General features: G+C 44.2%; 1 long non-coding RNA gene across 1 annotated transcript; it reads right to left on the bottom strand.

The window, feature by feature from the left end:
* Positions 1-3,450: 3,450 nt before the first annotated feature.
* LOC135980159 (uncharacterized) lies at positions 3,451-4,670 on the bottom strand. Its single transcript, XR_010597360.1, has 3 exons — positions 4,611-4,670; positions 4,429-4,498; positions 3,451-3,962 (listed from the first exon to the last, which is right to left on the bottom strand). It is a non-coding gene; the product is annotated as an uncharacterized LOC135980159 (long non-coding RNA).
* Positions 4,671-10,069: the final 5,399 nt, after the last annotated feature.

A 10,069-nucleotide genomic window follows, 5' to 3' on the forward strand; every position in this document is an offset into this window, starting at 1 on the left:
CATCTCCCACTGCTTGGTTTCCACACAGGTTCAGCATAGCGGGAACATAAGCTTGTCACCTACTCTGACAGGTAACAACGGGAAAAAGAAGCCTCATGGGGGGGTACACTTTAACTTTTGCAATTCCAAAATAATTTGCAAGGGGTCCCAATTTGTCATAAACTATATTGGGGTGTCCAATAGGGTATTCTTGGGTTTTGCTTACGAATGGGTACAGGCTGGTAAAATCATAATAGTGGATTTCTTCCCTGGGGTTAGGTTTGTAATATAGGCCGATAGCGTTTGTCCTCCCCCCAAAAAGAGCATCCCTAGGCATGAGAGGCGCCTGGCGCAACTGGGCTCTGTTTAAGAAACCTGCAAGCTTCTTGTCTGTTTCTTTCATCATCTGCCACTCGTGCTCCTAAAGAGTCCTCACTACAAAACCAAGTCGTTTCAGACAGTCGGTCTTGAGCTTCATCTTGTAATAAAGAAACCCAAACGTTGTCCCCGTCATAGGGTTTTGTGCTTTTTCACAATGACAGTGACACAACCGTAGGGAAAAAAACAACTGTTGAACTCAAAGGCTGTGTGTACCCTGTCAACATTGGCATAACCGTCTAAAAAGTAGGGGCCTACCTGTAGTTCCCCACCCTGTAAAGCATGCCGTATTGTATATTTTCTTTGTGAGAGGTATACGACCGCCACTGAATAGCTGGGGTCGAATATCTCTTTTTCTGCCTGTGATAGTTATCTGGAGGGAGAAGAGCTACCATGTTGGGCTCCAGAAACATAAACCTGTACATAGCCATGCAGACACATGCCAGTGTTATGTACCGGAATGGATCTAGACACAGTTTTATCTCAGTGAATGTACCAGGTTCTATCTCTACTATATCTCCCTTCTCCGTCATTTTCATAATCTCTTTTCTGTATAGGATACAAGCCTGTCTCAAAATTTTGACATCCTGCTGACAGTTGTACGCGAGCTCTTGCTACAAGTCAAACATCTCATACCTGTGGTCCCAATATCAGTCGAGAAACTCTGCTTTTTCCCTGGGCATCATGCTTTCTACACCATAGTGCTCCACACCCGGGTATAGGCCCCACTTAATTTTGATTTTCTCAAGTGTTTAAAAAAATGTGGAAAATACCTTTTGCACCCTTCAAACCCCATCGCCTGCGGGAGCTTGCTAAGCTTCATGGGCAAGAAGTTTGAAGAGAGTCTATAAAACGAATGCCCAGGGCCTTAATTTCCACACACATTAGTTTACTACCCTGAGTGATCAGTTCTAGGCACATCTTTTCCTTCAGTAACTGTCTAACGATGAAGTACGCATCGTAACCTTTGGAATTGTGTGCTAGGAATGTGTAGTCCTGGAACTCTTTGCCAATAAAGGTCTTAACAACCATAGAAAGACACTCATCGTCCTTAAATTCCCAGGACTTTTCCGGCTTTAGGGACATAGCGAAACCCAGTCTCCTCCATCTATTCAAAATCATAAAAAATAGCCTGAATCCTCAGAAAAGTATTTCTAAGGCTGTCCATAAAACAGAGGTGACGTCTACATCACCAGCGATCAAAGCCTGACACTGCTTACAGCGCCTCCCTTTATACCTGTGCCGCTTGCCCACGTAAGACTGACACTTATCACACACAGTTTTAGACAGGCATTTGACTAGTTTTTTTGATGCACAGTCGATGTGTCTGTCTAAACACTCTTTGGACTGACAATATAGTCTACAGCTAGGACACCTCAGCTGCATGCCTACGCTGTCTGAACATGTTACGCTCAGGCAGAGGCGGCAACGATACCTGCAAGAATGGTCGTGACTGTACACCGTGTGGCAAAACTCACAATTTTTCGCTCCGAACAACTTTTTCACATCCAAAAACCCATAGTAATGCTGCTCATGCAACAGGATGAAATAAGTCTTGGGGTACACTGGGCCCCCATTTTTAAAAAGTCCCATCCACCTTTCGCCGCATACTGCACCACCTGTATGTTGACTCCTAAATGCTGCTCAAACATTGCTGCGTCACTGAGCATAATTTTTTTTGATCTGACCACCCCAGTTTCTCATGCAACTTTCTCGCCCCCGGCTAACAATTCCACGTCCCTATGTTTACGGTCGGACATGAAGGCCAAGAGCCCACCCGCAAAACACAGATTGGTACCCGTGTAAGTCAGGTCTACTGAACATTGTCTCTTTTTATGGATGATTTGACTACTGAGGATACTCTACGAATGCCCCCACCCCTGGTTTCTACAATGGTCACAATGAGGCGCAATATCCCATCAACACGCAACTCTCTATTGCTCTGTAGCAGCTTTGAGGTCTGATTTAAGAAATCCTCAGCAGAAAGCTCATCTCTAGTTCTTCAGACCAAAAACAAAGGGTTAGTTAAATTACAGCTCTCTAAACGTAGCTGAACATAATCATCAGGGTCTACCTTACCATTAACATCATCGAGCACTAACTGTATTCCCCGTGTATGGCTTCAACAACCTGCTGAGCTGAATTTATTCGCTCAAGATTGACAAAATGAAATTCTGCACAATACACCGACCCCCCCCCCCCCCAAATCTAGGTAATTCATGTTGCCAACATCTCACTCTCTCCATATACACCTCTGCATTTTCAGGGTTACTTGGGGGTTCCTCTATGGGACCATCAGTGGCATCTTTCTACATCAGATGCTATTTGAGAGTCAGACTCCGAGGTGCCTCCGTGAGGGTCATTGGGAGTAGATGGGGACCCATCTAGAGAGCCCTCTGGGGAATTTTCTAAACCAGATTCTGCGTGAGAGTCTGATTCCACCTCCCCATTTTCTGACAAGCCAGTTTGAGAGCATCCAGTAGGGGGCATCTCTTTTTGTTTTTTCCCCCTCATTACTTCTTTAGCCCTTTTTAAAATTTTTACAGCGATCCTGGCCTGGAACTTTTTGGCAGCCATTTGTTTGTCCACCCAGCGCTGTCCCCCCTTTTGTTTACACCCGAGCTGATGTGTAGCCTTGGGGTGCCCCTTTTACCCAGGCCCCTTTCCATGACTAGTCACGCCTGCTCAGAGCCACCCTTTGGAAAAATTGAAGTATTTTTCAAAAAGTCACCCGCCAAAGCTTTTGCATTTTTGATGTGGTTTCCAGCCCTCCTTCCTTTTAGGCCCCCTGAAGATACAGCGTTCACCAGTATTCTGAATGAAGCGTCATATTTTTCCCAAATGTTTTTAGAATACCGTTCTTATAGAACTCCCGAGGATACTGCGTCCATCAGTTTTCTGAATGAACCATCATACTTTTCCCAAATACTAGACTATGGGGGAGCTGTGAGGAGCTTATGGTGTTGAGGGAATGGTTTGTCAGTCCTTGGGTTTTTTATTCACAACCCCTAGAGCGCGTGCTCCGGGTTTGTGAATGTGTGTGTTTTTGTGCACGTTCACAACCCCTAGAGCAGGTTTGTGAATGTGGGCGTTTTCGCTCAGTTTTCTCAGGGCTTGGTGTAGTGGTGGTCACTGAGGAACTGGAGTTGTGTTTGCATGGTTGGTTTTTACCAGAGTCTTTTGTTTTGTCCTTGGGTTTGACGCATATGAGGTTTGGACTGCCCTGATGCTTCATCTGCACTCTTGTGCTGTTTTGCCTTGTTAAAGGTCTCAAAGCAGATTTCTGGTTCTTTGGCAGTTCTGGTGGAGGTGTCCCTGTAGCTCTGACTATAACATTGTCAGGAGAGCTGCACATGCCTGACTGGGGGGAAGGAACATATTACAAAACTTAACTTTACCATCTTTCTCACCCACACCTTTGCATTTACTTAAAATACAAAACCTCATAAATTAACCAAACTTATAAACACAATATATTTACTGGGCTTCATCCATCCATCCATCAGTCACTGATACTGGTGACATTTTCTTTTCAGCCGTCTCTTTTCTTTTTCTTTTAAGCTTGTTTACCCTCTGGTCTAAGGGTCTCTCATGTTTTGACTGTACTGTGGAGCAGACAATATTATTATTATAAATCACATGAAACTGTCTTGTAAACTTAAGAATAAAATATTTATTTGGGTGTTTTTCTATTTAAAAAGTCATAGCTTTAAAACAAAACAATCCATTTCAGGCTGTACAACAAACAGGAGTTTTGAGTTTCTTTCTACCACTTTAAAACAAAAAACAACAAACCCACATTTTTTTCTAATACACCTCATTTTGCAAAATAAAAACCAAACTGCTTTTAAAATCAACTTTTAAAATCCAGTTTAAAACCATTTTGCACAGGAAAAAAAAACCACCCTCTTAGTTTGAAACACACCATTACCATCAGTTTGCAGCCATATACTTAAAAAAACCCACCTATGTTTTACACACGCACACACACACACAGTTTAAAACACAGTTTGCAACAAAATACTGTTCAATAAATCCACATGCATTTAAAAGCCAATTGCAGAAAGTTACCTTCTACTACAGGATAAAGTGTTGCAGGCACATACTTGTTCTGTTTCCCCCCGCCCATGTGTGTTTGGGCCTTTGGATTAAAGAACAAGCAAAAATGTTTGTTAGGATTACCCCCAAATCCCTATACAACCTGTGTAATACCTGAAGTTATTAAGCAAAACTACAGTTAAAATGGTTTTTACCTTGGCCTGGTGATGAAATGCAATTTAAAGTTACTGGTTCCATGCTAAACAGATCACACTGCAATAAACATAGGCATCATTATTTACTAAGACAACATGGCCAACGAGTGATATTATATAATATATATTTTCAGAGTTAAAAACAGGGAGGATACCTCCTCTTGCAGTCCAGCAGCCGTTCAAGAGAGTTTCTGTTGAAAAAGACAGTCTCCAAAATACCTGAGGTTTTTATACCATCCTAACCCTTTCTTTCAAACAGACTTCAAAATAGTAGCTAACAGGTTGATTTGATTGCTACAACTCTGGAATAATAGATACTTAAGGACTTTAGGCCCCTCCCTAACATTCCCTTTTGTGATCTAGGGTGGGGGAATTAAGCTGTCTGCACAACTGAGGTGCTTTTGGCTACATTTCTTTCCGTTTAGTTAAAATACATTTTTCTGTAGGGCCTTCTTACAGTATTAAACAGTAAATCCCCAATCCTTAGTGGAACTGCCCCATTCCCAAGTGGGGACCCTTTGCAGATATCAATACATGTCTTTGGGGCTTGTTTTTTTAAACATGTTTCTTTCATGCTTAAAGTTTGGGGTGAGGGTTTGAAATAAAATGGTTGTATCACAACCATAATAAACACACAGAGCTTTTAAATGTTTGATTGTCTTTAGAGCAAATGCTTGTTCTAAAGCATGGTGAAGGTTTGTGAACCCTTGAAACATTTCAGTTTTGGGTTAGATGCTTGTGTGTGGGTTGGTTTTTTGTTTTTTGTTTTTGGTAAATATATTATTTTAAACATTTAATGGCATTTAATTGCTAGAAAGAGTGACCCATAGCATTCAAACAACTCCTGGGGTCATATTTAATCTGCCCAATAGAGTTCTGCCAACTCCTGGGACATTTTAACTAATAGTGCTCTACCAACTCCAGGGGTTATATTTAAACTGTCCAATAGCGAATTCCTGAGGTTTTATTTCATTTCATATTAATCAGAACTTGCCTAGCCACCTCCCTTACTATGGGTGCACCCCAATCAAATTTATCCCTATGGCAACATGGGTATGTAATCATAATTACCTTCACTATTCAGTGGGGGTGTGATTAAAACTATTCAGTTCAACAAGATGAGTCAACTCTATTGTACTCAAACACATGTCTGAACCATCTCTGTTTGTTTGACTGGTGTAAGCAGAGTCAGGATGAGCTCTGCCCTGACATCTGGTGGTGAGTTGTGGAAAAGAACTTCAGGGACACATTCTTAGGATTTTTTCCCTTCCCACAACATACATTTCAGCTTTTTGCTGTAAATGGGTCTCTTTTACACAAAGACACAAGAGCTAGGTTCTGACAAACCATTTTTTTTAAATTGAAAAGACATACAGCTCCTTGAAAACAAACCAAGATGTTCCATCAAAACTTTTAGCTCACTTAAGGGCCAGAGACCTTCTAACAGAAACACAGATAGTCACAAAGCCCTTTTCAATAGATTTTTTTTAAATTTACAGCTACCAAGTTTGATATTGCCTGTTTGTCCCCTCACCATTCTCTAACTTAATCCTTTTAGATTTCTTACAAATAGTCTTTTTCTTAAGCAGGACTCTGTCACTTTTAGTGCGGACCAGACGGTCAATATAACGCTGTAAGCAGGCATCTTCCAGTTTGGGCATTTTCTTTAAAATGTGGCCAGGGTCTCCACTGAATTGCACAGCATTTATCAAGGTCACCCCTTGCGCTAACTGTTCTTGGGTTAGGCACAGACATTGCATAGCATAACCTATGGCAATAATAGTGTTCAATAAGCTTTCCAAACACAGCTCAGCACACAGGCCCCGGAGTTTGCAGTTTACATTCATTGAAGTCCAAGTCACACAGTCATGGTGCCGTTGGGCTGGCGCATCTATGACACAGCCCTCACAAGCTTCAAAAAGCTTCTCCCTAAGACAGTGATTAAGAATGGCATAAACAGCAACGCGTACAATAGTCCGCATAACTTTTTCACGCTCACGACGTGGCACTGGCTCAGTGAGTTCTATCCCAAGCCTCCTCCTAAACTCCTCATAGCCATCATCCTCGGGGTTCATCTTCGCTGCTTGATGCAATGCTGACCAGGGCCTCCAGTCCTCTAGAAAGGCATCGTCGAGCTGTCGAGAGATTTTCAGACAAGAAACAAGTGTAAGTTCCCACTGCTTGTTTTTAGATTTACACAACCCCAGGTTCCTAACCCCATTACACCCCATCATCGACCGTCACTTCTTAATCATTCATTTACCTGCGCGACATCTTTTCCATTCACCTTGTCCACCGGTGACTCCCCAAAGCCATGATCACCTTCCTCCTTCAGGGTGATGGACGACGAGAGGCCACCATGCTCAGCGGGGTGTCTCATGAGCGGTTGGGCTTCGGGTTCGGCTTCTGGCATATTCATCAATGGCTGGGCCAAAGGAATCCCCTCGGCTGCTCCCTCATCCTCTTCGGAATTGTCGCTGCTGTAGCGCTTTCTCCACACAAGTCCAAAGGTCCTCAGAGTTAAAACAAAGTCCAAAGTTCTCACGGGGGTGGTAAAGGACTCCCATGTTTCCTCTCAGCCTTGCCATAATTTCTAAAACATGTCTTCTTGGTAAGAGATGGCCTCCTCTGCCCAGCGCCGGGACTTATGGGGTGATGGTGCTGCATTCTGATTGGCAGAGGGCATTGGAAGGAGTTCTTAGATGGGTCACACGACCCTCTTCTGGGTGGTTCACCCCATCCCAGAACCTGCCCTATTTTGGTCAGATCTCCTTTTGGGGCAATCCTCTGCAGCCGAAACCCATCGCGATTGGTAGAGAGTGTTGGGAGGAGTTCTTAGAAGGGTCACATGAACCACTTCCGGACTGGTCACCCCACCCCAGAATTCCCCCCAATTGTCAAATCTCCTCTCGGGGTGGTCTCCAGTGGCTGAAACCCCTCCTGATTGGTAGAGAACAGAGGGAGGAGTTCTTAGAGGGGTCACATGACACACCTTTCTTCTAGTCATGTGTCCGCCTTGACCCCAGAAGTAATACCCCCCCATGGGGTGGGACTTCCAATAAGCCCTGCCCTCCAGTCACTGGGTCAAGGTGTGGGGTTAATATTTGATTGACAGTAGGGCCCTTATACTACTCACTCAAAATTGGAAGAAGAGAGAGGCAACTATAATACTGGGCAGTATTAGCCGTTGTACTACTGCTGAGATGCTGTAAGTGAAAGAAGGATGAGGCCCTGTAAAGTAGCCTGGGTTGATTTTTATCACTCAAAGCGTTTTTATTACACATCAGGACATCTAGTCATTCTGATGGACTTGTAGCCTCTGGACAAGCTCAGTGATAAGCATGTACATTATACTGTTTGCTCAGGGGTCATTACTGTAGTAACAGCCAAGTACCGGCCCAGATCCTGAAATACACCTGAGCTCTAGACTCCGCATCATAGTCGAGCAGTCTATGGAGTGGAACTCCTTGTTGTACATCAACTTTGTTGACTATGAGAAAGCATTTGATAGCGTGGATCGAGAGACTCTCTGGAAGCTCCTTCGGCACTATGGCATCCCAGCAAAGGTGGTCAACTTGATTAAGAACTTATATGACGGCATACACTGTAGAGTGATCCATGGAGGTCAGCTTATGAACAGCTTCCAGGTGCAAACCGGAGTTAGACAAGGATGCTTATTGTCACCATTTCTCTTTCTCCTTGTCATTGATTGGATTATGAAGACATCCACTTATGAGCGCAGGAATGGAATCCAGTGGACGATGTGGACTCAGCTTGATGACCTGGACTTTGCCGACGACCTTGCACTCCTTTCGGATAGCAAACAGCAGATGCAAGAGAAGACCAACGTAGTGGCAGCCATGTCATCACAGGTTGGCCTCAACATCCACAAGGACAAGACCAAGGTCCTCAAGATTAACTCCATCAGTAATGACCCAGTCACACTGAATGGAAGCCCTCTGGAAGAAGTGCAGTCCTCCACCTACCTAGGCAGCATCATCGACCAACAGGGTGGCACGGACGCAGACATCAAAGCAAGGATCGGTAAGGCAAGAGCAGCTTTCTTACAGCTCAAGAACGTCTGGAGCTCCAGAGAGCTGTCTTTTTGGCAACAAAGATTAGACTGTTCAACTCCAACGTGAAATCAGTTTTATTGTATGGAGCTGAAACCTGGAGGACAACTAAAACAACCACCAGGAAGATCCAGACCTTCATAAATAGTTGCCTTAGAAGGATTCTCCAGATCCGCTGGCCAGACACCATCAGCAACATCTACCTCTTGGAGAGCACCTGTCAACTTCCAGCAGATGAAGAAATTAGAAGGAGAAGGTGGGACTGGATAGGAGAGACACTACGCAAGCAGCCAACCAACATCACTAGACAGGCATTGCGGTGGAACCCCCAAGGCGAGCGGAAAAGAGGCCATCCAAGAAACACCTGGCGACGCGACCTTCAGGCTGATAGCATAAAAATGGGCTATACCTGGAACCAGCTAGATCAAATGGCCCAGGACAGAGGACTCTGGAGATCTGTGGTTGGAGGCCCATACCCCGATTGGGGTGACGAGCATGAGTGAGAGTAAGTGAGAGCTAGACTCTGGGTTGTTCTAAATTATGCTGTCTTGAAACAGCCATTGCTGCACTGGAGATTGCTGTAGCTCAACGCACACTGTGTGTGCCATCTTCTGTTTCCAGCTCACACCCCATATACTTGGGTGGGAAGCTAGGAGTTGGTGACATTCAGCCAGCTACACTGGCTGTACACTATATATGCTAGTTCTGTGTGTTAGGGATTTGCACATGCTGGGGAATTCCTAGCTGCCTCTTAGGGCAGCTTTATGGCTACTTTGTCCTGCTCCGCTGCAACATAGGGCAGCAAAAAGGTGATTTTACAACTGACCCCACCCCTATTTATGCACCTACATGTGATTGTTAGGAGTCAAAGTTTAGGTATCCAGGTTTGGAAAATCCAGTCACCTGGCATAAAGTTGTCTGATGTCAACCGAAGGACAAATATGCCTTTAAACATCATTCCCCTTGTTTTTCAAATATCTATTTTAAACACCACAATGCTGATAGAGATTTAATCAGCACCTCTGCAGGTGGCTATAATGAGTATTTAGGCATCTAACTGCAGATTTTAGTGCTTAACTTTAGCCACCCAAGGCCTTTATATTTGTATTGCCCAATCCTATGAGTTGCTGAGTGTTCTCAAACTCCCACTGATGTTATTGGGAGATAAGGATGCTCTGCCCTTCAGAGAAGGCGCTCAGCAGATAGAACTCATCCTCCAAAGTTAGCTACTATGATCCTCCACCTCATAGAAAAAGGTCACTGAATGGTCAGGCTTCTAGTCTCCATCACCACCTCGTTCTCCAGTTTACTGTCCCCCGGGTTCAGGGCCTGTGGGGATTCACCAGGCAGCAGTTAGCAGAGGAGGGCGAAAGGCAGAGGGAGTCT

Source organism: Chrysemys picta, unplaced genomic scaffold, assembly GCF_011386835.1.
Source record: "Chrysemys picta bellii isolate R12L10 unplaced genomic scaffold, ASM1138683v2 scaf2022, whole genome shotgun sequence".
Classification (NCBI taxonomy): domain Eukaryota; kingdom Metazoa; phylum Chordata; order Testudines; family Emydidae; genus Chrysemys; species Chrysemys picta.